This window comes from Leptonotus elevatus, chromosome 6, assembly GCF_054856555.1.
Source record: "Leptonotus elevatus isolate MCC_2025b chromosome 6, RoL_Lele_1.0, whole genome shotgun sequence".
Lineage (NCBI taxonomy): Eukaryota > Metazoa > Chordata > Actinopteri > Syngnathiformes > Syngnathidae > Leptonotus > Leptonotus elevatus.
The window spans coordinates 21,699,773-21,724,062 of record NC_141244.1 but is presented as its reverse complement, the minus strand read 5'-3'; the positions used below and the strand labels follow the sequence as shown (position 1 = coordinate 21,724,062).

General features: G+C 37.7%; 1 protein-coding gene across 2 annotated transcripts in view; it reads right to left on the bottom strand.

Annotated features, from left to right (window-relative positions):
* Window positions 1-23,535, bottom strand: part of csf3r (colony stimulating factor 3 receptor) — a 40,653-nt gene extending 17,118 nt beyond the window's left edge. Inside the window, exons 1-2 of one of the 2 annotated variants that reach the window (XM_086079526.1) lie at window positions 23,284-23,535; window positions 15,859-15,993 (exon numbers count right to left, since the gene is read on the bottom strand). The gene's annotated coding sequence lies outside the window, so the exon portion shown is untranslated. The remainder of the gene's footprint in view (window positions 1-15,858; window positions 15,994-23,283) is intronic. The other variant, XM_086079527.1, reaches the window with a different exon arrangement.
* Window positions 23,536-24,290: the final 755 nt, after the last annotated feature.

Here is a 24,290-nt window from a genome sequence, read left to right as displayed (position 1 = left end):
ATCTGTGTCAATTCACGTGACTTTATTTTTGATGTCTTATGACAAAATATATATTGTCGTGGTAATAACAACTGGTACAATTGTTCAGTAATTATGTCCGTTATGTAAAATGTAATACATTTTTAAGATCATAGTGTGTAATCGGCATGTATTTTAATATATAACAATATGTGATAGCAAGAACACAAATGGGCAGCGGTACAATGAAACACAGTTAGTGCTTTGCATGTACATTTTTGGTTCTAATATATGAGGTTAGAGTATTTAGTTTGCCAAAATCACATAAATAAAAGGGCAATTAAATAGATAATTAAAAATATGCAACAAACAAGCCCACGCATTCCTCATTCTGCTTACCAAGGGTGCCAATTAAGCGGCATCCAAAGGCCATTAATCGAAGTACATGCAGCCACGTGTTCATTCATGAGCCTGCCAACACGAATTGTGCGCCACTTAAATGTGTGCCAATCAACACAGATTCTGGCAGAAACAAACAAAAATAATTGCAATAACTAAAAATAATAATTCAAAGCGAACATGGTGAAGCGGCATTTCATTGTTATGCTGCAGTCAGCCCCAAGTGTAATCGCTTTTAAACCCAAGTTACAAACTCTGCTTTTTCCTCCCATACCTTTAATTAAGTTTAAAAAATAATTAAATCAATATCATAGTACAGTCTTTTAGTCATTTTAGAAACAAACCGACATTTATTTATTTTAAAATGTTTTGAAAGTTCTGTTTTTCTCTGTTTCTGAATGTCTGTTGCGATTTATTTAATTACATTTAAAAAAATGAGTTTTAGTTTTTAATTTAATTAATTGTATACTCATTTGAATATGGCACAAACAATTCTCAAGCGCCCCAAAAGTCATCCAATCAGGAGTTGGACCAGCAGTCTGCAAATCTTTAGCTTAGCGAGCATCTAAAGTTGAAATAATACCTCCATGGCAATTCCAATCAAAATATGTCAATTACAAACATGTTTTGACATGCTAGTCTGCAGTCTTGAGTTAAATTATCTGTCATATTGGACGTTCACACTTGAAGAGGCGCTTTGTTCCTCCGCACGGTTTCCGAGAAACGTGAAAAGAGACAATGGCGCAGGTCGGAAAGGGAGGATCGGGGGTCGGTCAAGCTTGGACTTACACTCGTGCTCCAGACATGCACCCAATGCGCTTCTATCTACTACCTGTCGCACGCTAAAGCGGCAAAATGGAATTGACTATTGATTTCCACCCCACCCCGTGACGCAGGTCACTTGTGGCTGAGTGTGGCGAGACAAGAGCTTTGAAGGAGGGAAATACACGGCCATGGCGACACGCACACACGCACGTCGCTGTTGACCGCACGCAGAGGGAGGATGAGTGTTGCTTCTGTTCTTACAACATAGTGGAAGAAGAAGAAGAAGAAGAAGAAGAAGGGAAAAAAACACAAGCAGTCATAAGCTAGGAAGGTTTGCAGCCATTTTGTAGCTGACTTCGACTTAGTCAGCAACAAAAAAATAATAATGTGATTTTTCGGATGAAAAATAGTCTTCTATAATATACTTTATAATCACATATAGTCAAGATATAAAATAAAGTGTACGTTTTCAATGCTGCTGTTTCTTGTTTGTGCACCTTGGCTGCGTGGAGGAAATTTGGGATAGAAATCAAAATGGTGGTCACAACTAGGTAAGCTACAGTAATATTAGCGGTTCTTTGCAGAGGATAAACGGGTTATAACACAGCGATATCCATGCGGTACATTCGCCTGTCTATAGTGTTTTGCATTGTTTGTTAGCATTAAGCTAAATTGACTCTAAGATAAAGCTATATGGTGGTTTTAAATAAACAACAAATCCTTTTCATGCTAACTCGGCCGATTTGTGTACGGTCGTCTCTTTGATTTGCTTCCTTTTGCATTTTCAGACTATTTTGCGTGACTTTTACCAGCCGCGGCCCACTAAATGATGTGACTTGACGTGAAGTTGACTAATTGTCTAGTTTTTCATTTGCTTTATTTGTCAATGTCTCCAGTAGACTGGCGCTTGGCTAGTTAACGTGTCGCTAACGGCTAAATCTACAGTTAACTTCTTCTTATTATTAGAATGAACTAATAAATGTCATTTGTAGAACTCTTTGCAGAGTTTACCTTCACTTAAAGTATTTAGAAAAAAATAAGAAAACATAACCATTATTTTGTTTTTATTTTGTAATTAGCTATATCCACAATTATGTCCAGATTATTCTGTAGCTTTTTATGCATACGCACTAGTTGTACATTTTATTTTTTGGTTTTTTTTTTTCTTTTCTTTTTTTAATTATATTTATAAGTTGTACATTTTATAATGGGGATCCCATGCAGCATGTTAAACGAAAGCGAGTGAGCGTTTTTTTCGAGTCTTGCATTGTGCTGCTCATCATCATTTGCCGCCGCCGACTGCTCATTGTTGCGCCGCGTAGCCGCGGTAAACAGCCAGCAGAGCTCCATTATTCTCCCCGATCATTGTTTTATAAGCCTCTTTCCCCTGAATAGCTATTGTTCAGTCGTCTCGTTCCAGACCACCAACGTGAGTCGTTTTTCCGAAGCGTCGACTCACAGCCCGGCTGAGAAATGTCAGGAAAAATGAGTACTTGGATAACCTCATGCACAATGCAAAGTGCTCATATAGTGTTCCAGCACTGTCTGAAATTATACAACGTACATCATATACAATGTTCACAATGCACCATAGACAGGTGGGCAGTGTGAACTGTAGATACAAAATTCGGGCATGAATATGCTATACTAACAATCTGCATCCTATTGGGGCTCTGAAATATTTCCCGGATGGCGTTTTTTGTTTTGTTTTCATTAGCTGAACATTGCTGCAATATTATTTTTTAAACGTGGGAACATTGTAACATTGAACAGACAGATGCATGTTTGAGGCATCAGAGGTCGAGTTTGATGTCAACGCCACGTTCAGTCACATTTAAAAAAAAGTTTTTTTTTTAAAAAGTTTAATTTATTTTAGATTTCTCATTTTCAATTAAATAAAAATAATGCATTCATTTCGTATTTTTTTTTACCCGAAAAAAGTGTGTCGATAAAAAAAAGATCAGAATTTGGAGATATTTCAATTTTAGTTTAGTTTAGTTTATTAAATATGTATATGTTATATGTTAGATGCATGTTAATTCTTAGTTAATTTAAAGTTCCTCTAATGCAGCAAAACTTATTTTATTTTTTTTACGTTTTCCTTAAGTGGAAAGCCTGTACTGAGGAAATTCCAGTTGTAACGCAGCAGACATGTCCAGTCAAAAATTTTAAAAGGTACTTCATGGTAAAGATTAGATAGCTCTTAATTATGCAATTATGCCATCTAGTAACAGAAAAATGACCTCAACACAGATCAATATCACACTTTTACAGTCCATCCTTTTAATTTGAACTCCATTTTATGAATTATTATGAAATTACTGTATCAATGACCAAAAGATTCCAATTTTATGTTAACAAGAATATGAAAAAAATTAAAAAATCATTGTACATTTAGAACAGATATAACATTTGCAATTAATTGTGAGTTAACTATTGAAGTCATGCGATTAATAACAATATTTAAAATCGCCAACTCCCCTCGTATATAGTAAAACTGCATTTTTTAAATTGTATTGTGAAGTCTTGTGAATTACATTTTTTACGAGTGTCTGTTTTGTCTTGGGCTCTACATGAGTGACAACGAAAATATTGAATACACCTGTCCACATGATCCCTCAATTTGCGTCTTCAATTAACTTTCAAATCCAGTTTAAGAATTGGAATAAATCCTCTCAAACACATGCCACCACTAAAAAAAGGCAACGGGGAGGAAATTAGCATCAACGCTAGTACTAGCAGCAAACAACAGCTTGTGAACAGATTCCGGGATTTGTCCAAGGTTTGACCTTCTGTCAAACAGCACCTGTGATCAAGACCATGAGCCAAAAAAAAAAGAAAAAAGAAAGCGCCTTGAATAGAGCCAACAGATGGCACTCTAGTACCGCGCACATTCACACACGAGCCTCCAACGAGGAGCACAAATCGAAGCCAGAATGATGGCAATGATGACCATTTGTGGGTTTTGTATTCAGGAGCTTGTTTGTTCCACAGGTGAAACTGCAACAGCAGCTTCAATTGCAGATTGTCACACACAATAAGCGAGGAACGGCCAAAGTACTTGCTCAGTTTCTGAGCACACAGCTGGACGTGTGCACCATGAAATGATGTCTTAGCTCACTAGCTGCTGGTGACCTTGAAGCTTGAGTGTTTTCTTTATGGGAGTAAATAATATTGAACTGAGGGTGTGTTACAAGTCAGAAACAAATTAGCCCCCCAGCCCCCCCCCCCCCCCCCCCCCAACACCTGTTTCATAAATCGAACTGAAAGTGGGTGGACGTGTCTGTCATAACAGAAAATGTCTCAAGGACCCGTGCTGGGAATTGAACAGGAGGTCGGCCATAAAGTGATTGGCGGGGGCTCGTACTTTGATGCAGTTAACGCATTCACTCCCAGCCATTTTCACTGAAGCTGCCCCCTTCACTCCCGGCTGTTTTACTGGATTTTGGATGATTTTGCAAGGCCCACAGAATATTGTGTTCTATTGCTATAAAAACAAAACACCAAAAGAAAAATTAGAGTCATCATTATTCAAAAATCTGTTTAAAACTGTGGGGAAATTAGCTTTTTTTCAACATGGCCCTGGTTGATCTCTTCTGCTCTGCTGCCACCTGCTGGCCATTTTTGTAATAACTACCATTTCTTCAACCGTTCTCTGCAGATGAGAGGCTGCATCAATGCCTTTTGTATGCTTTAGCATAAAACAAAGATAAAAAACAAAAAATGTATAAATACGTCTTTGGGACACCTAAAACATTTAAAATAGAACAGATTTATACGTTTTTGGGAGCAAATTAGTTAATGGGATTGAGGAATTTACTTGAATACTTAATCATATCAATTAGTAGCCTAATGAAACATTTTACATTTATCAGAAATATGAATTTTGCATATCGTTAGTTTTAAGGAGTTTTAATTATTTATTTTTTTACACAATAACATTACACATTATGTTTTATCCGATTGACAACGCTACCCACAACATATCTGTTCATTCTTGAGCACTGGCCATTTACAAGTACTTTTGCAAAATAATATTCAATTCAATTCAATTTTAAATGAACCTTTTAACGCATCCAATAATCTTTTTGTAATTTTAGTCGGTATGCCGCAGAGAACGGTCGAATCGCTTGCCCACGCCGCCTCCGAAGGTGAGCGACGGCCTCCAGGCATCACCACCTTTCAACTCAAAGGTCTGGTCAAGCCCACAAGCTCCCCGTGGGGCTCATTTACGACACAGGAGGGTTGGCGGCGAACTTTGACCCTGGTTTGCGCGCTTGTAATGACCACGTGAGCCAAAAACAACCATAACAAAAGGAGCGCTGCTTGCTTGTAGAATAATGATGAAACTCCACACACATTTATTGTGGACTCTTGTTCCAAAGTGGTGTAAATCAATTAGTCCAAATAATACAGCATCATCAGAGCTTTTGTTTGACCGCACTTAACAATTAGGAGTGTTTACACTGAAAACGTCTGCATTAAGCGCTCTTAAAACATATAACAAATGTACATACAAGTACAAATAACATTTGCACGAGTGTCTTGCTGTGTGTTTGTGTAATTCTTTATCCGAGTCAGAAGTGAGTTATAGAGTCATAGAATACGCGCGGCCTTGAATCTTTATGCCATTTTGGTGCTTTTATGCTGCATTTTTTAGTCCACATTTGACTTACTTGAAAAGTGCCTGTTATGCTAAAACACAACACACAAGAATTATAATATTGAATTTCTGCAGTTGCATGGGTTGGGTTGGGGTGGGGTAGTGTAATTACTCAAACGTTGGGTGAAGTGACGTCCAATTTTTTATTTAAAAATGATAGTCAAGTGAAAGCGGAGTTACGGAAGTGTGGAACTGGCAATGTGGAGTAAACATTTTACGTTCAAATATTTTCAAGCGTATTTGTAGGTATGTTCGAAACACTAAACTGTGTATATTACTGGATAGCTGATAGGCCAAGACTTTTGAAGCCACGAGGCCGCCATATTACTCCTCCCAAGTTTCTCAGCATACGATCCTATACATTTACAGTATCGAAATTGGAGCACATTTGAGACTTGCTTAATGATGTTTACAGGTGAAAACTTGTATATTTTTTTATTGGGTGTGTTAATTTTGAGTTAATTGAAAGTTCCTTTAACTCCACAATTTTTTTTAATGTGCAATTAATGACTGCTCCTTACTTGGAAATCCTGTAGTGGGGGAATTCATTGCAACGCAGCAGACACGCCCACGTCAAAATTAAGCAGTAATAAATGTAATAATAATGCATATATTTGTGGAGAATGGGGGTCAAGTTGTATTTTGCAATTTTCAAAATGTGCAGAATTTCACAAGTTACTTCATGATAAAGATTAGATAGCTCTTAATATGAAAAGAAAAATGCACTAAGCTGTCACCAATGTCTTACAAATGCAATTATGCCATCTAGTGGCAGAAAAATGACCTCAACCCAAGTCAATATCACACTCGTTGCATTTTTTTTTTAATTTTAACTCAATTTTATGAATTATTATGAAATTACTGTATCAATGACTAAAAGATGCAGCCACATTTTTAGTAATACTCTTTCATGTTAACAACAGTATAAAATTTGCGATTGATCGTGAGTTAACTATGTAAGTCATGTGATTAATTATGATTAAAAATTTTAATTAAACAAAAGATGCCTCTGCCAAATCTAATATTGGGGTCTAAGGATAAAAGAAAGCACAAACCATTTGTTAAAAAATAGTGACCACCCAAACTAACATCATGGAACAACTTGAGTGTTGGTGATTTTGTTGAGTGGGAAAAGACTGCAGTATGTCTTATGATTGGCTCCACACAGGGGGGCATCTAATTGCTGAGACGGTATGAATAAGATCAGAAACCTTCGCAACAACTTCACAATACAACTTTCTTCTCTTTCTAAAGAACGATAGCATGTTGTTCCACAATTAGCAACTCTCCCGTTCATGCTGCAGTCAACATAATGGCTTCGCACGCACAGATCATGCTGAGCCGGCAGTTTGGGACAAACAATTAATTTGAAGTCTGTCTTTGTCGTCATTTAACAGACTCGTGTTTGCGGCTCCCTCCCGGCTCTTCGAGAAGGAAGACGAATATGCCAAAAGCGCCCTGCAGTCTAATTTACAATGCCGGCGCCTCTGTGTTCCTTTTTTTAAATTGCACACCAATTAGAGGGAAGAGAAGTCAGCAAATATTGTTTGTGACGCGCCGAGCGGAGGGCCCGAGCGGTCGCTAGCGGTGGATCGCGATGGGGATGCGGGCACCTGTCAGGCCTCGTTCCGACATTGGCGGGTTCCATTTTTCACGGCGCTGTCCCGAATGTCTCCCCGTGCGCGGTAATTAGCTACTTTCACGTAGACTAAGAGCCAAGCTGAAAATAATGTAATGATGAATCAACAATTATGTCACCTAAAATGTTAGTTTTTTTTTGCAATCGAGGCAAAAGCTACCCTCGTACGTCTTGCGATGCTGAGCGGCAAATTGTGACATGTTGGACCTCAGCAACAATTCTGGGGATAGTGTCTTTCCTGTTATAGTCACTTGAAAAAATAATATATATATTTAATTAGGTTTTGCTTCAAAGTTTTCTATACGTTTGTCAGAAGAAGTTAAAAAATACAACGGCGTAGTAGGGCCACGTATAAAAAAATTTTTTTAGAGGGCGGGGGCAATATTCAGAGAAAAAAAAACTCGTAAATTTGCGAGTTTAATATGGCAGATTTGCGAGAAAAAAACTTACGAGAAATACATATAATATAATATACGTAGCTATAGTCTAATGTGAGGATTTGTTCGTGATTAATGGGACACTTTTTATCAAATAAAAAGGCAGGATGGAGACGATTCATTCTTTATTTAAACTTTACTCGTCATACACGGCAGCTCGAGCGACAACACTTCCTGATCCCCTATCAGCTGACTAAACACTAATCAATCAGAAGCTAGCATACTTGCTGTGAAAGACGGAGAGCAGCACATTCGACACATCAATTTAGCTACTTAAAAAGTATGAATGTGTAAATAATAATTCTGGAAACATAAATGTACAAGTAAATATTTATTTTAACAAATTAACTCAAATGCTTGATACTCACAAAGCGAGGCGTCTTTGTCGCTGGCAGTACCCAACGCTTCAAAGTGCGAATGCTTAACATGATATGGTTGAAGCCATTACTATCTCCTTATTTGGAAACCCGACCGAAAAGTATCGGCGCAAACGTCCGAGTAGTACGCGACGTGGATTTCTCGTAAAAAATAGTTTTTCTCTCGCAAATTTGCCACTTATTAAAGTGGCAAATTTGCCACTTTATAAACTCGAAAATTTGCAAGTTTTTTTTCTCGGACACTCTAACCAACTTTGCTTGCTACAGAGTGACCATCTTGGAATTTAGACGAGATCGAGGGATTAGAGAGAGAAGTTCCATTGGCTTCGGATGCCCAGGAAGGGATGTGCTAAAAAAAAAAGAAATGTCAGGCTGTGACATCCTGTGAATAAGCTGGTTCATGTCTGCAGGTGCCTGGCGGATAATGTTGCACATCTGGACGCCTCCCGCAGCTGGAGCGGCAGGGGCGGGAAAGTTCAGGAGTATTTTTTGGACAAATGAAGAGAAGGAAAAATAAGCGGGCTTGGGAGAAAGGTAAATTAGAACATAATAATAATATAAAGATGAACAAACAATGTTATAATCGCCAGGTTTGATGTTTTGCATAACAGCAAGCAGCACGTCGAAAAATCCGATCTGTTCATTTAACATATATAAAGGGATGCCCCAGGGGTCAACATTAGAACCACTTCTCTTCTCAATACATCTTAACAAAAGATAAAAACATTTCATTTCAACCTCATTTGCGTAACAAATGGCAGAAAAAAAGTGAGGAAAATGAAGGTCACGCCTCCCGTTGTTCTCCTTTTGGCTATGCAGATAAGGAAGGTGTGCAGGATGTTGGTGATTGGTCTTTGCCTCATTAAGATGCCGGGTGGGGGTGCGCACACCGCTGTTATATTGATTGAGCCGAAAGTAACATGCATCCCAGGCGCTCGCGTTCCCAGTTTCAAGATTATTTTGCACATGAGCAAACAAAACTCCATGTGTCTTTGAGTAATGTGAGCTAGGCTAATATTTAGCATCCTGCTTGCAATGGCTGGAAAAGAGGTGGCTGGAGGTGACTTTTCAACATATGCTCCACATGTAGGTGTCATTTGGAAGTTGTGGGGGCTTCGGGGGCCTGCCCTCATACATGGCAAGGACTTGGCTTGTTGCCACCACTCTACCTGGTGTGTGCGCCACCCGTCAGCAGCCACCTGCCCACCTCCACCTCCATGGATCTGGCAACATATTTAACTTAAATAAATAGGTGAAAGATTGATATGACTTTGAAGGAATGTGCTCCGGTCAGATCTCCCTGCACTGTTTCTGCTAGGTTGGGACATTACAATTTTTTTAAACCAAATTGCAGGAAATGTCATTCTCGGCAAACAATCAATCACAACTGGACTGTACTCTTACAAGACAATTAGCATAGTCGCTAGCTTTAAAAAATAAAATAAAAAGTATTTAAGCCTTTTCAGAAGACGACCAGACCTGACAAGACCTGGTTGTCTTGTACGAATTAACAATATTTTCATTCAGCAACAAAGGAGTGCCCCAGGGGTCAACATTAGAGCCACTTCTCTTCTTCATACTTCTACAAATCCTAATAACCTACTAACAATATTAAGGTCATGCAGTGCACGTTTTCATGTTGACTGCGCAATGTGTTTATGCAAAAGTCCCTTAAAAGCAAACTTGACTCATTGAGCCATTTTCAGCAGTAACAAGTTAATATTGTCCAGAATGAATTTGATAACTTCATGTACAATTAATACCTTTAAAAACACATATTCCCACTTGTTGACTGAAGATGACATCACCTGTGCTGAGGAAGAAGCTAACGACCAATCATGGTTCACCTGTCTTCTGGGTTTGGTCAACTGAACCATGATTGGTCGTTACCTACTTCCTCAGCACGGGTGACGTAATCATCAGTCCCCCAAAAGCCCCCAAACACTTAGCCAAAAAGTAAACATTTGTTTGTTTGAATTTTGTTTTCATACATTTAGTTTCACCGTCAGTCGACTTAACTAACAAGACAAAATTCTGTCAAAGTAGGACTCGGCTGCAGTGGTTCTCCTGCTACAGTATGTCATCTAGCTAAGTTGTTGTTGCCCTGCCATTTTTTTCCACATTAAAAAACAACATCAGAAATGAAAGCCCTACACTTTCTCAGAGCTTTTCTCAGTTATTATTATTATTATTTTTTTTAGAGGCGCTGCTCCCAGCGTGCCGCCTCACAGCAGTCAACAGCCATTTGCTTTTTGCTGAATAACACAGTTTGGGCCGCGTAATTGGCCAGCCGCTCTGCAGTGAGACCCGACAGCCCGCAAATACGCAATATTCATTCGCCACGTGGGGAGCAACAAAATAGGGGCCGATCGAACACGATGCCGTAATTTGTACAGTACGACGTCAGAACCTGCGTGCGTAACGCCCACTTTACTGGCTGCTGTATTGTTTCTCATCAAACAGCATTTGTTCATGATGGACTCGTATTCTCCTCATTCAATTTTTATAAGGATAAATAAAAAAAAATTGAAAGATGCGGTTCGAGCTTGAAGGGAAAGTGCAAAGCCTCCATTAGGCGGACTCTGGCTCACTCTTTTTTTGGGGTGGAAGAGTATAAACATTTTTTATAGTCCCGTTGCTGAAAGCAGTCACATCAGTATGGACACATTGTGTTTGGTGCACTTTTTCCCAGCCATCACATGATGAGAGCATACATTGTTATGGTGTGATGAAGCCAACTGAATATGTGGTCCGTGTATGAATTTTAATTACCGCAGCACAGAGTGTGACATTAATTCTGATTTTTGGTTTTATTTTTATTTTATTTTTTCAATAATGTGAGTGTACTTTAATTTGTTCTTTAAAAGGATGCCATTTAATTCATATTTGCTCTTGAAATAAATGGTCCTGGCAAATTCTCAATGGATTACACTAATATATTTTTAAAATGTGTATTTTGTTGCTTTAAAATATTATTTATGAATTAAATTTCAACTTTTCTTTTTTTAAATCCAGACAAAACCTGAGATCGACGTGGATTTAAAATGTTGTTAGAGTCAATAGCTTTATGTTTAGTATTTATGTTGAGAACAACTTGAATTGTGTGTTTTTATTCAATTGTGGTAAGGTGTTCTTTTTTCAATTTAAAGTTGAGCTGAAAACATAACTCAGGTGGACTTAACTTAGTGGTTGTTTAATAAAATTTATAATTTGTTTTATTAACAATTCCTAACAAAATCTGAGCTCAACCTGTGTTGTTTATTTTTGTGTGTGTGCATTTCATAATTTAAAATCAGTTTTCAAGATGTTCAAATTTATTCTTTGCTTAATGACAATTTAGTGAAGTCTGGAAAGAAAGTGTCAGTTTGCATTCAGTGCAAGTTCAAACCACAAAAAAACACAAATGAGATGCAAATGCTGTTTGACCCAGTGATAATTAACACGCGCAGCTTCATACATATTCACGAGGCGTTTACTTAAAGGTGCAATCAGCGTATTTATCGTCTGAAGGAATACAAATGATGGTAATATATATGCTGGTTTGTTGCCAGCGGCTCTTAAATGTTATTTATTTACTATCCTCGGTCACAGTATTTTGTTTGCGAGTTTCTTTTTCTTTTTATACACTAGCAATTTAGCATTAGCCTGTCATACAGTTTTCCATTGTGAACTTTAAAGCCTGTTGCCTTTTGGGAAACAAAGAGACAAATCCTTACTTGGACATAAATGTATTCACAAAAATACAGTGATGTGAAATTATATAAAAGTTACATACAAATAAATAAAAAATATCAATTCATATCAAATACACCAAAAAAAGCTAAATGAAAGAAAGATATTTAAATATTAAACAAATATAACACACCTGAAACAATAGTACATAATCATTTAAAAACATTCTAAAATATTGATATTAAAAGATACTCGCCCAAAAATAATTTCTGGACAAAAATTATGAATTAACTAAAAAAAAAAGAAAAGCAGAATGCATTTTAAAAATGAATTAAATACAATTATTTTAAATAAAATAAATACATAAATGTATTAATAAAACCTTTAAATATGAAAAAAATGAATGAAAATATTTTCTGGAAAAATTATTGTTATAATAAGTATTAGTATGATAATATTATGTAAATCAAATCTGTGCAATAATGAATGATGGATTTGAAAATGATTTTTTTTAATTATTTGAACAAATGCAAACATTTGCAATTAAATACGAATTAAAACCTGTTTTTATAAAAGTTGACATATTTGAAAAATGAGTCCAAACGTGTCACATGGATACCGTTTAGCTGTGATTGGCAGAGCCCGTTTAGCAGTGATGTTTAGAAAAGTGGGATCAAGCAAGTCAGAAGTGGCAGGCAGCCCCCTCGTTAATTTTCCATCAGGAAAATTGTACCTAAGTAAATGCTTAGAAAAAAAAGAAGTTCTTAAAGATTAAACTTGAAAGTTAAAGAAAACCAAACTGTATTTCGGCAGTGATTCTTTTGCATTCCACTAGAGGGCATACCTGTACCAGTTGGACAATCACTTGTTTAATTTAATTAGCGTGGACCTTGGCATGCGCCGGCAGGGCTAACGCCGGGGCGGCGCGTGGCGCCAGTCGGGAACATCCTGTCCCGGGCCAGAGAAACATCAGACGCGACAGATGGCTCATAAATCATGCGTGCGACGGGAAGCCTTTCTCCGGAGAGCGCGTGGCGAGCAGGTGGGCAGAGCGGGACTTTGAGCTGGGGCGCTGGAGCGGGCGGGAAAAACACGGCGCTTTCATTGTGTCCCTCCCGCTTTGTGAGCTCGGTGTCGCTTCATATTTCATTATCCGGCGCATGTTTTAATCAAGGCCTCTGTCGCTGCGTGTTACGTCTGCAGCCGTCGGCTCAGAAACATCTCAAAGCATCCACGTGGATTTAAGAAAACACTGATCCAAAATGAAGAAAGAAAAAAATCTAATCTGACAAATATTTAAATGCTTTACTCAAACGTATACTCATAAAGATATTTTCAAAGCAAAATGTCAACTGTTTCGTCGTGTTCGGCTATGCAAAAATATGCTATGCTAAGCTTATCGAAGCTATGGTATTAGTATTCGTTTTGAGATGAATAACATTATTACGAAAGCAAGAAACAGCATAACACTTTATCTTCGCCAATACACTCCATATCTCTACAACATAAAAACTTTAAATAAAATACATCATCAGACACACTTATTGTTTATAGATAAACTCGACCTCCTTACTTTGTTCCTGCCTGTAAATGATCCGTCTTCCCTGGAGTGCTAAATCAGGTTGAAACAAGCCAGCCTTCTTCGTCTTTAGGAATACCGAAACCCCCAAAACAACCACGTTGCTTTTTAGACCTTTTTTTTCTTGTTTTTTGGAATAATTTTTTTCAATTTTTCCAATTATTTTTGCTTTTCTGAAAATGTTTCTGTTTTTACAGAACAATAGATTTTTTTTTCTAAATAATTTTTTTCTAAATATTTCTTTTGTTTTTCTGAATATATATTTTTTTCTATTTCTCAGATTTTTCTTCTGCTTTTGTGAGATTTTTTTTCTTTCTGTTTTCCAGAGCATTTCCCCTCCAATTTTTCCAAATGTTTTAAAAAAATGTTTTTGGGACAATATTTTTTTTCTATTTCTCTTTAAAAGAAATCAGTTTTTCAGATTTTTTTCTGTTTGTAATATATTTTTCCTGTTATTTGGACTTTCCTCCATAATATATACTACATTCATTACTTTGTTGAGCGTTCATAAGCAAACGTGACCAGCTTATTTAGTGGAATCATGTTTTCTTTTGGGTGTAAGATACTAGGAGTTTTATCTTTGAATCACATGGATGGTATTATTAATTTGCCAACTTTACACAGACACCTGAAGACTTTGATTGGTTCAGGAGGAACACCCATTCACATCTGCTAGATACAGCAATGCTTGTCCAGGATCAGATATGCCATACACAACGGGTAAACAATTATACACTTGAAACGACCCCCCCCCCCCCCCAAACACACACCCCATACCCCCACACCCCAAAAAAATCCATAAACCAGAAAAAATAATAATCTGAAAAACAGAAACTAAAAGAATAATTCAAAAAGACAAAAATAAATTACTCTGACAAGCTGTGAAAGTTGATCATCCCTTAGGGGGAATATGACTGACGTCTCAGCCTTGAAGAAGTTCGAACTTCCATTTCGCATCAACTAAAGCGACTGATTGCATCATCACCATGTATTCATCTCCTCGCTTTTTGTGAGTTAATTAATACCAGCGGCATTAATTGATCCTGATATGGTTATTCATCGGCAGGCAAACTCATTTCCCCCCCTTTTTTGTGATCGCTAACAGCCAGGGCTCTTCATCAACGTGTTTACTGCGCGGCAGCTCGCTTGAATGCGCAACAGCTAGCAGCAGGTGACACAGAAGAAGAACAACAATCCTCCTTCACATTGTGGTCCACTTGAAAAGCCTCCCGGATCTTTATTTGCTGCTTCTTGCTCATGGAAAATTCTAATCTGAATCAACGTTAGCGTTAGATTTTTATATCAAACTTTTATGGAGTGTTGTCATTAGGCAAGAACCCAACTGATTTTTAGATAGTTTTATGCTACGTTTGCTCCAGACAGCCAAGGTAAGCTTATTATTTTGGTTATTCGCATGGAAGAAGAAACAAAATAGAAAACAACAAAAAAGAAGAAAAGAGGAATAATAGCAAGGAGAAAATATGAAAAGCAGAAAATAACAAAAGGAGAAAAGAAGTAAAGAAGGTAAAGAAAAGTAGAAAAGAAAAAAGAACAGGACAAAATAAGAATGAGAGGAAAATATGGAAAGAAGAAAATAAGAAAGAAGAAAATGAAAATGAAAAAAGATCAAGAAAAGAAGAAAAGAAAGATAAATAACAAAAGAAAAAAAAGAAGAAAAACGAAAACAAGAAAAAAGAGCAAGAAAATAATAAAAATAAGGAAAGTCATAAAGAAGAAAAGAAAGAAAAAAGGCAAAGAAAAAAGGCAAAGAAAAAAGGCAAAGAAAAAAGGCAAAGAAAAGAATAAGAGATTAAAAAGAAAAGGATAAAGATAAAAAATGCCCAAAAGAAGTAAAGAAAAATAACAAAAGAAAAAAAGAAGAAAAAGAAAAGAAAACAAGAAAAAAGCCCAAGAAAAGAAGAAAAATAAGGAGTCCTAAAGAAGAAAAGGAAGAAAAGAGGAAGAAAAAAGACAAAGAAAAGAATAAGAGATTAAAAAGAAAAGGATAAAGATCAAAAATGCCCAAAAGAAGCAAAGAAGAAAAATAACAAAAGAAGAAAAAAGCAGAAAAGAGATGAAGAGGAATAAAAGAAGAACAAAATAATACTTATATTTTAGAATACAGTACAAAAGAAGGTATTTCTTTGCCTATTAGCACCGAGGCTACTATCTGACATTATACGCTCCATTAATGTGCTGTGTAGGAACACAATATCCCGTAGCAAAGCATTTCTGTCGCCGTTTACCTCCCGGGCAGTCGCGTTCATTTCGTCAGGTATGCGTCCTGACCCGCGCTTGTCACGGCGACCTAGCGTCGACCGTCATCGTCCTCTCTCGTCATCCCGAGTAAACAAGCACATAAAACTTACCGCTAACTTCCCGCTCACGTCCCAGATTGTCCTGTCCTATCATGTCTCGTCCGTATTGTCCCGCCGTGCCCCTCATTTGTCGTCCTCGCCATGCAGCCTTTACTCGCCGCCTGTTTTTTCATGGGTGGAATAAAACTGTCAAAAAAGGACAGAGAAGATTTACAGAAGGGGATGAAAGAAGAAGAAATTGTTATTCTGATTTGCTAACCAGAAAGGCCACAAAAACAAGGTACCGTTATGATTGATCAATACATGGCAATATAGAACAGTAATCCCTGAAGTGGTTAGCAACACATTACTACATTTACTCCATTACATTTACTTAAGTAATTTTTTGTCTTATTTGTACTTCACAAAGTAGTTTTAACACAACAAACATACTTTTGTACCTCTACCTGAGTATTTCTGTCATCGAGAACTTTACTTTACTTTGTTGTGCTTGTTGTTGTGCTTGAGGAACATTGTACAACATACCATGGCAAAGCGTAGCCTAGCATGGTGTAATAAAGTGTTATATAATTATTAGCATAGCCTAGCAAAACAGTACATTACATTTGAGAGCAGTATAGCTTAATGTAGTATTATATAGCCATGCTGTATATGCCACATAACGCATAATAGCGTATCTTTGCCTAGCTTAGCGTGTGTCTGGTCGTATTTCTGCCTAGCAACAAGAGACTGACATAATTTTTGTAACAAGGTTTTTGTTAGTTAGTTAGTTTTTCATTCTAAATTCATTTCTGTTAATAAAAAGGCACAGTTTATTTATTTATTTATATAAGCTCTTTAAAAATTGGCTGAATTTTTGCCATTCCCGCCCAATATATTAACAATAACACAACAACATTCAGGCACTACCCCTTTTATGTTGCAAAATTAAACAAATATTAAAGGACAAAGTATTGTAAAACAAACAAATGTTCTGCCAGTAATTCATATCTTTATTGTTGTAAGCATTAAGGTACAAAAAATAAGTTATTGTATAATTCAAGCATCCGATTAATCTGTTATTGGAATTTTATTCTACTAAACATTGGAGTTAACCTAAAAAAATAATAATACATATATATATATATATATATATATATATATATATATATATATATATATATATATATATATATATATATATATATATATATATATATATATACATACATACATACATATATACATACATATATATATATATATATATATATATATATATATATATATATATATATATATATATATATATATATATATATATATATATATATATATATATATATATATATATATATATCCGGTCAGGCCAATAATATTTTATAGACATAATCTCTGCATATACAGTATACAGTCCACCATGTCACTAGCCGATGATTTACGTGAGGCGTCACGAGGCAAAAGGGACGGAAGAAAAACAGGACAATGGGAGAGCGAGGTTGACAACAGCGTTATGGTTAGGAACGCTACTGTGGGTTGAAAGAGCATCAGCGGGAGTGGCAGCACCTGGCGTTGCTAAATGACACCCCCCACTCATCAGCTTCTATTCAGCCGGCGACTCTGAGGTTTTCAGGTGTTTCTTTTCGACACAGTTACCGTCTTTTGATGCTGTGCCTGTAGAGAGGTTGATTGCGCGAAAGGTGCAGAAAGTGTCTCAAACGGCATCCTACCGAGGGCCCTTTCTGCTACGCTGCTCGCAAAAAAGTTTGACATAGTCAGCTTTTGTGTGAAATTTTAGGATGATGAACACTAGAACTTTTCTAGGCTGTTGTGGATTTTGTCGTTACAAGCGTCACAAAGCGGACTGGTTTTGGCTGCTCATTGAAATGTATTGAAGTGAAGCAAGCGGTTGAACATCAGCGACACACACACACACACACACACACACACACACACACGCCGAGGGAGAGGTGACAACTTCATGATTCAGTGAACTTCTTCTTTTCCTCGTGTCTTTGTTGTCGTGCCACGGGAGGGGCGATGCCGGCACCTCCCGAGGAAACATCTGCCGAATCCTCCGTCTCGCTTCTCCATCCACATATTTCAAACAAATCCCAAACGCAGAAAACTGCCCAGGGTGTTCTTTTTTTTTTTTTGTACCCAGCAACATGGTCTGCAATATAAGTTAAGCGTCGCTACTGTGAAAATGGAGAACATAACTCATCTTAATTCAGGTTTTTTGGGGATGGTTCACTTGCTACAAATTTTTTTTGTTAAACTTTTTTTGTTAAACATAATGCTACAATGGTACTCCGAGTAATGTGTTACCACCTAAGAAACATAATGCTACCTGAGTAAGTATTGTTATACAAAAAGTACAGTTATCCGAGAAAACCTAACCAATTTAGTGACATAATGCTAGCTAAGTGATGTACTGCTAACCATACAAAGTACTGTTATCTGAGCAAAGCGATGCTAACCAAGTGGTGTATGCTAGCTAAGCAATGTACTGCTATACATACGTCGGCTACCGTTATCTGAGCAAAATGATGCTCACCAAGTGGCGTATGCTAGCATAGCAATGTACTGCTATTCATACAAAGTACCGTTATCTGAGCAAAGCCAAGTGGCGTATGCTAGCTAAGCAATGTACTGCTATCCATACTTTTTTCTTTTTTCCTGCAATCCATACAAAGTATCATTATCCAAGCATAGCGATGCTAACCAAGTGGCGTATGCTAGCTAAGCAAAGTACTGCTATACATACAAAGTAGGCCTACTGTTATCGAAAGCGATGCTAACCAAGCGACGCAATGCTAGCTCAACGATCCATACAAAGTACTGCTGCCCCAGTGTAGCAGTGGCTGGCAGCTGTGTTATTCTCCGTGTTTTAGTCAGCAAACTAATACGAGCACCCCTCATTTTGCGCTTACTTGATGCTTCTTGTTGGCAACAAAACATACGAACGGCAGCTTGACAAAACCCCCAACAAGACAAAAATTTCGCCCGGTGATTTCTCAGCGAAAACACTCCCGTTTCACAGGGGCGGTGTAGTTTACCTTCTACCTGACAAGATTAACATGCTGCTAGCGAGCAACATCTGCCACACGGCGCTCTGCCGAGGGGGATTCGCCCGCGTGGGGGATTCGCCAGGCGGAACGATATGATGATGAAACGTCCATGCGGGAGATGGAGAACAAGGCGGTATCTTCCCTTCAGGAATGGCCTGCAGCGTTCTGTCAATGAACTTCAGCTCATGTTACGTATATTCGTGTATCATAATAGAGTCAGCGTATCACTTGCAAACACAGCAAAAACTTAATCAATCCGTTCTGGACACTGCAATAATGGTATACTGCATATAGCTTGATGATGATGATGATTGATTATCTACTTATTTTCTTAGTCCTACGTATTTTATTATATGTATTAATTTAGTTGGTGTTGTTTCGTTTCCATCAGATAATAGCAAAATCCCCTTAAAGATGCAAGGCATTAAAAAAACAAACAAACGATAATGCTACCTTTGCAATAAAGTCAACACTACAGTAGCTACATCATAAGCTAATAAGACGCTGTCAGCGCGACCATCCCTTGACCCTGTCACATGCTGTTGTTGACACTGTTCATTGGCTGTCAAGCGTAATCTATGTAAGAAACACAAACGCACATCAGGAAAATGCTGCCACAGTCTCGTGTAGCTAAATAAGCTAACTGTAATGCATTTTGACAAGAACAACGATAAATAGGTGATACAATTTTGACCTCATGCTCCGCCCACATTACACGGCATAGCCCAAAAAGCTTCACGCTTACGTTGCCCATCGGTTTAGGATAGCTCCTTCCTATTGGCGCTTATTTGGGAGAATTCCCTGGTTGGAGTTTGTATGTGCAAGTATTAGTCCTAAAATGGTTGCGTCAAATCAAAATGGCCGACTCCCTGTACAATTTTTGACCTGGGACCCTGATACTTCTTCATGCGTCCTGTTAAGATAGACACGTCTACCCAGTTGTCATTTTCTATAGTACGAGTTCATCAAAGTACAAAACCTGGAATTCACTCAAAATGGCTGCTTCAAACCAAAATGGATGACTTCCTGTCAATTTCGGACATGGGTCAAGTCAAATCATCTTAAAGATGGTACCACAAGGTAATCATTATTCGAGTCTTCAACATAAAATCTGTTTAAAACATTTTTGAGCAATAATTCCAGGTCAGGCAGAACAGCCTGAGAAAAATCTGAATTTAAACGTTTTCTCTCTCTCTCTCTTTTTTTTTTTTTTTAAATGCTTTTTGAACAAGGTGCACTGTCAACAACAAACATCACAAAAGTCACATTAAAGCAAATTCAAACTAACACAATTAATTATACAACAAATAGGCAGCTTGAAATAAACATACTTTTGTAAATATACAACGCACACTTAGCAGACAAGAAAAGAAAAAAAAACTAGATTAGAGGTCAACAAAGACACCAAACTCAGTATATGCACTGAGCAAAGCTTTTGCACTTTTATCTGAATTTAATAGTGGCATTGCTAAAAAGTCAAAAGAAGCCCAGAAGGAACATTTCTTCTTCTTGAGATAAGAGGCAAGGACAAGAGCTGCAGGAGTTCTGACCTCTGTCATTACGCGTTGGTGAAATTGAGGTTTGCTTTAAAGTTGCCACCAATTAATTCTCACTGGGACACTGCTCGCGCCACACTTTTCCCCCTCCCGTCAAATGCACAAAATCGATCCACACCTGATAATATTGGTGAGAATGTATGGATTTCCGATTAACCTCCGTAAAACTCACTTCAGTGAGATTTTTTGGAACGTTTGAAACAGGTTTCAATCATTGCATTGACAAGGATCCCATGCCAGAAACTGACCAGGAAGTCAACCATTTTGGGTTGACGCAGCCTTTTATGGTGAATTTCAAGGCTCAAACTTGACAAACTCAGACGAGTTTGCTCGAATATGCCCCATTTGGAAGGAGGCAGATGGGCAGGTGATATTAAATAGTGATGCATTTTTGTCTATGCCCGTTAATGTGGGCGGAGCACGGCGTAAGGTCTGGTGATCATTTTGAGAAATTTTGGAAAATTAGCCCAGACACCAGTTTTAAAATAATCCAAATTATTGTTCAATTATTTTCCCAATTTTTTAAAATTAATTTTTTGATCAATTGTTTTCAGAGGTGGGTAGTAACGAGTTACATTTACTCCATTACATTTACTTGTGTACATTTTTGGGAAAAAAGTACTTCTATGAGTGCTTTTTACTTTTACTCGAGTAGATGTGTGAAGCAGTACAGCTACACTTACTCCACTATATTGGGCTACAATCGTTATAAAAAAAAATTTTATGACTTATTTTTACTTCTACTTGAGTAATATTTTTTTGAAGTAACGCTACTCTTACTTGAGTAGAATTTTTAGCTACCTCTACCCAACTCTGATTGTTTGATAGCTTAGCACCAACTACGCCCTGACTCCCACACACAGACCTCACTCAATAGGCCACGCCCCTTAAAACCACGCATCCAAGTCACTAATACGACAGAATAAACAGTAATTGTAAAACAATGTCTTTACATAAAATTTAAAAAAAAAAATGCTTTTTATTATGATTTTATACATTATAGTTCTTAATTTTTTTTTAAAACATGACACATTTTTTGTTTTTGCTTTTTGGGAGTTACATGAATTTATTGTGTGTCAAAATGACTGTTCAGAAAAGGTCCTTCTAACAACAAAGCTTGCAGTGGCCCGAGCCTTTAAAAGCTGTTCATGTTGTCACTTGTTAAAAATCTTCAGTTTGACTTCACAGTGACGTTTGACTTCACTGACAAGTGAGCCTCGAAAACACGAGCAGAGCAAGTTCAGTGGGCAGGAAAAGTGACCAGAGTGTTTTATCTGCAGGCAGTGTTTTTTTGTTTGTTTTTGCCCTTTTTGTCGTCTGAGGACTGGAGAAGGATTGGCTTCAATATATGGGGGCAACAAAATCAGATTATTTTGCACCTTCAATGCACACCTGCAGAAATATGTCTTTAATCCCCCACATCCCATCCTATTTCTGAAGGCCAAGGCCCCTCTAGATGGCAGTGTGCAGCCGCTTGGAGGGGACGTCACTCATGCTGCATTAAGGTTTTTTTTTTTGAATTCCTCGTCACCCCCCCACGCCCCCTCATGTTCACTGCCTTTTCACAGCCAGTGGCGTTTTTCTGAACGGTCAAGTCATCGGGTCAATAGCAAAATAGAACAAAAATGGCCCCACGTGAACGTTCAGGCCTGATTGTGCGTTGTTGTTTTCATGTTGGAACAAAATGGTGGTGCAACCAAGCACTGATATGGAAACAAATATGTTGTTGAAATGGCTATTCTATACCCAAAAACAAAACATGCAAATTAGCTAGTCTGAAGATTATTTTACATTTTAATGACAACCGGTTCCGCACAAGAATTATATACACCACACAATGTTGTAGTGAATTTTATATTTCATTATGTTCTATGTGATTTATATAAAAACAAACTAAAAAAATAATCTGAGTTTAAAATAATCATCTGAGTTGAATTAAGTGTATGGTAGTTTTAAAATAGAATTGCTGTACTCAGATTATATTTCCTGATTTGGCATCAACTGTTGCAAAAATTGTGGGCATACATTGCCCCAAAGTTGAAAGGCTAACATCACGTTCAAATGAATGCTCTGCATTAAAGATCAATTAAGATACCCCAAAAAATAATTTAAAAAAATCACCACTTCACCACCACCATTAGTCAACACGGGAATTAGAAAACTAAAATACGACATTTGTAGCAGGCCGGGCACACTCAGCAGTGCAGCTTAACTTTGTCATTCTCTGAATCAAACAGAAAACTATCCCGCAACACAAACCTACTCTACTGGGTCAAAAGTAACCCAATTATGGATAAAAAATGGACCAATCCACCCTATAGGTCAAATTGACCCAACTTTCTTTTTTTTTTTTATTATACAAAATTACACAATTTTTTGACCTAAGTAAAGGATCTGACCAATATTTAGGAGTTGTTTTACACTAAAAGACCCATTTCTTGACTCAAAGTTGGGTCAATTTGACCCAAGTAGAGGATCTACTTTTGACCCATAATTGGGTTATTTTTGACCTAAGTAAATTTGACTCTATTTAGAGTGGGACTAATATTTACGCTTGGAAAAGAGCAAAATAACAAATGAAAGAAAATAAAAAATAATAATCAAAAACATAGGGTTGAGGAACATGAGCGATATACTAACACACAGCAGGGGGCTGAGTTTATTCCTCAACCCTTGAGTGACTTTTATGTTTTCTCAATTCTTTATTTTACACTCTTCCAAGTGTAAATATTACTCGAAAACTAAGTCTATTTGGTCCCACTTTTAAATAGAGTCAAATATACTCTACAGATTTTACTGTATAGTCCGTCAGTTTCAAAAAAGTGTGAACACATGCAGTTATGTAAGAATACAGAAATAAATCAACCTACGAGCGTATACATTTTTCATCACCAAGGCAAAGTAGAAGCTAATTGAAATAGCCGAGGTCCTCGCAGTGTGCCGGTGTCAACAGCACCTGTAAAGATGAGCGAACGCAATCTTGGGAGTTCTCTCCGACTAAATGAGGCGGGCTAGCGTTCAATAGCGAGTTTTGGCAGCGGCTTTCACACTTCAACATCCCACAAATCCATCTGCAGACGAAAAAAAAAGAAAAAGAAAAAGAAAAAAGAATTGCTTATTATTGTTGGTTCCCGACGGAGCGGTGGCGGCACTAAGACGGCGGAGGAAACAGATAAGACAGCCAAAGAGACTCTGCAGCTTATCGCGCCGCCACAGTCCGTGTTCGCCACCATTCCCCTTCCTTGCTGTATGGCGGCGACGGTGGTTGGAGGGGAATCGAAACAAAACACTTTTTAAACGATGACACCAATTTGTTGCTGTAAGTCCTCCGATAATTCTGTTAATACAGAAAAGGAGAACACCACACAATGTGTCATGCATGACAGATGATAAAAAATGTTTCATATTTCTAATGATGTCTGTCTGGGGTTTATAGTGTTTGTCTTTGCAGAAAAGAATCAAAAGGATCTGCCACATATGGACAATTAAATCTCCATTCATTGCATCCTCAGAAGCAGTCTTAGGCGGGATCGCCATCTTTCAGCACCTTCTTTAGTTTTGTTGCGAGTGTGGGGGCCGGCAGTCTGAGCAGGGATGCCCAGACTTCCCGCCTCCAGTTCCATTGAATGGGATAGGAGTTATTCTCAGGTCAGCTGGGAGATGTCGTCACTGTGGGGTGAAAGTTGTTCCCCAAGGCTTTCTTCCAGAAGGATGGATCTGGAATGGAGAGGAGGAGACAACAAGGAGGCATTCTTCGACGTCCCTCGCTGGGTGACCGAGATGAATACAAATACTTTGTAAAAGAGAATCATTTCTACCACTGGTCAACCAGCCGACTAAATGACTTAAATTGCTATCTAACCATCAAACCAACCAA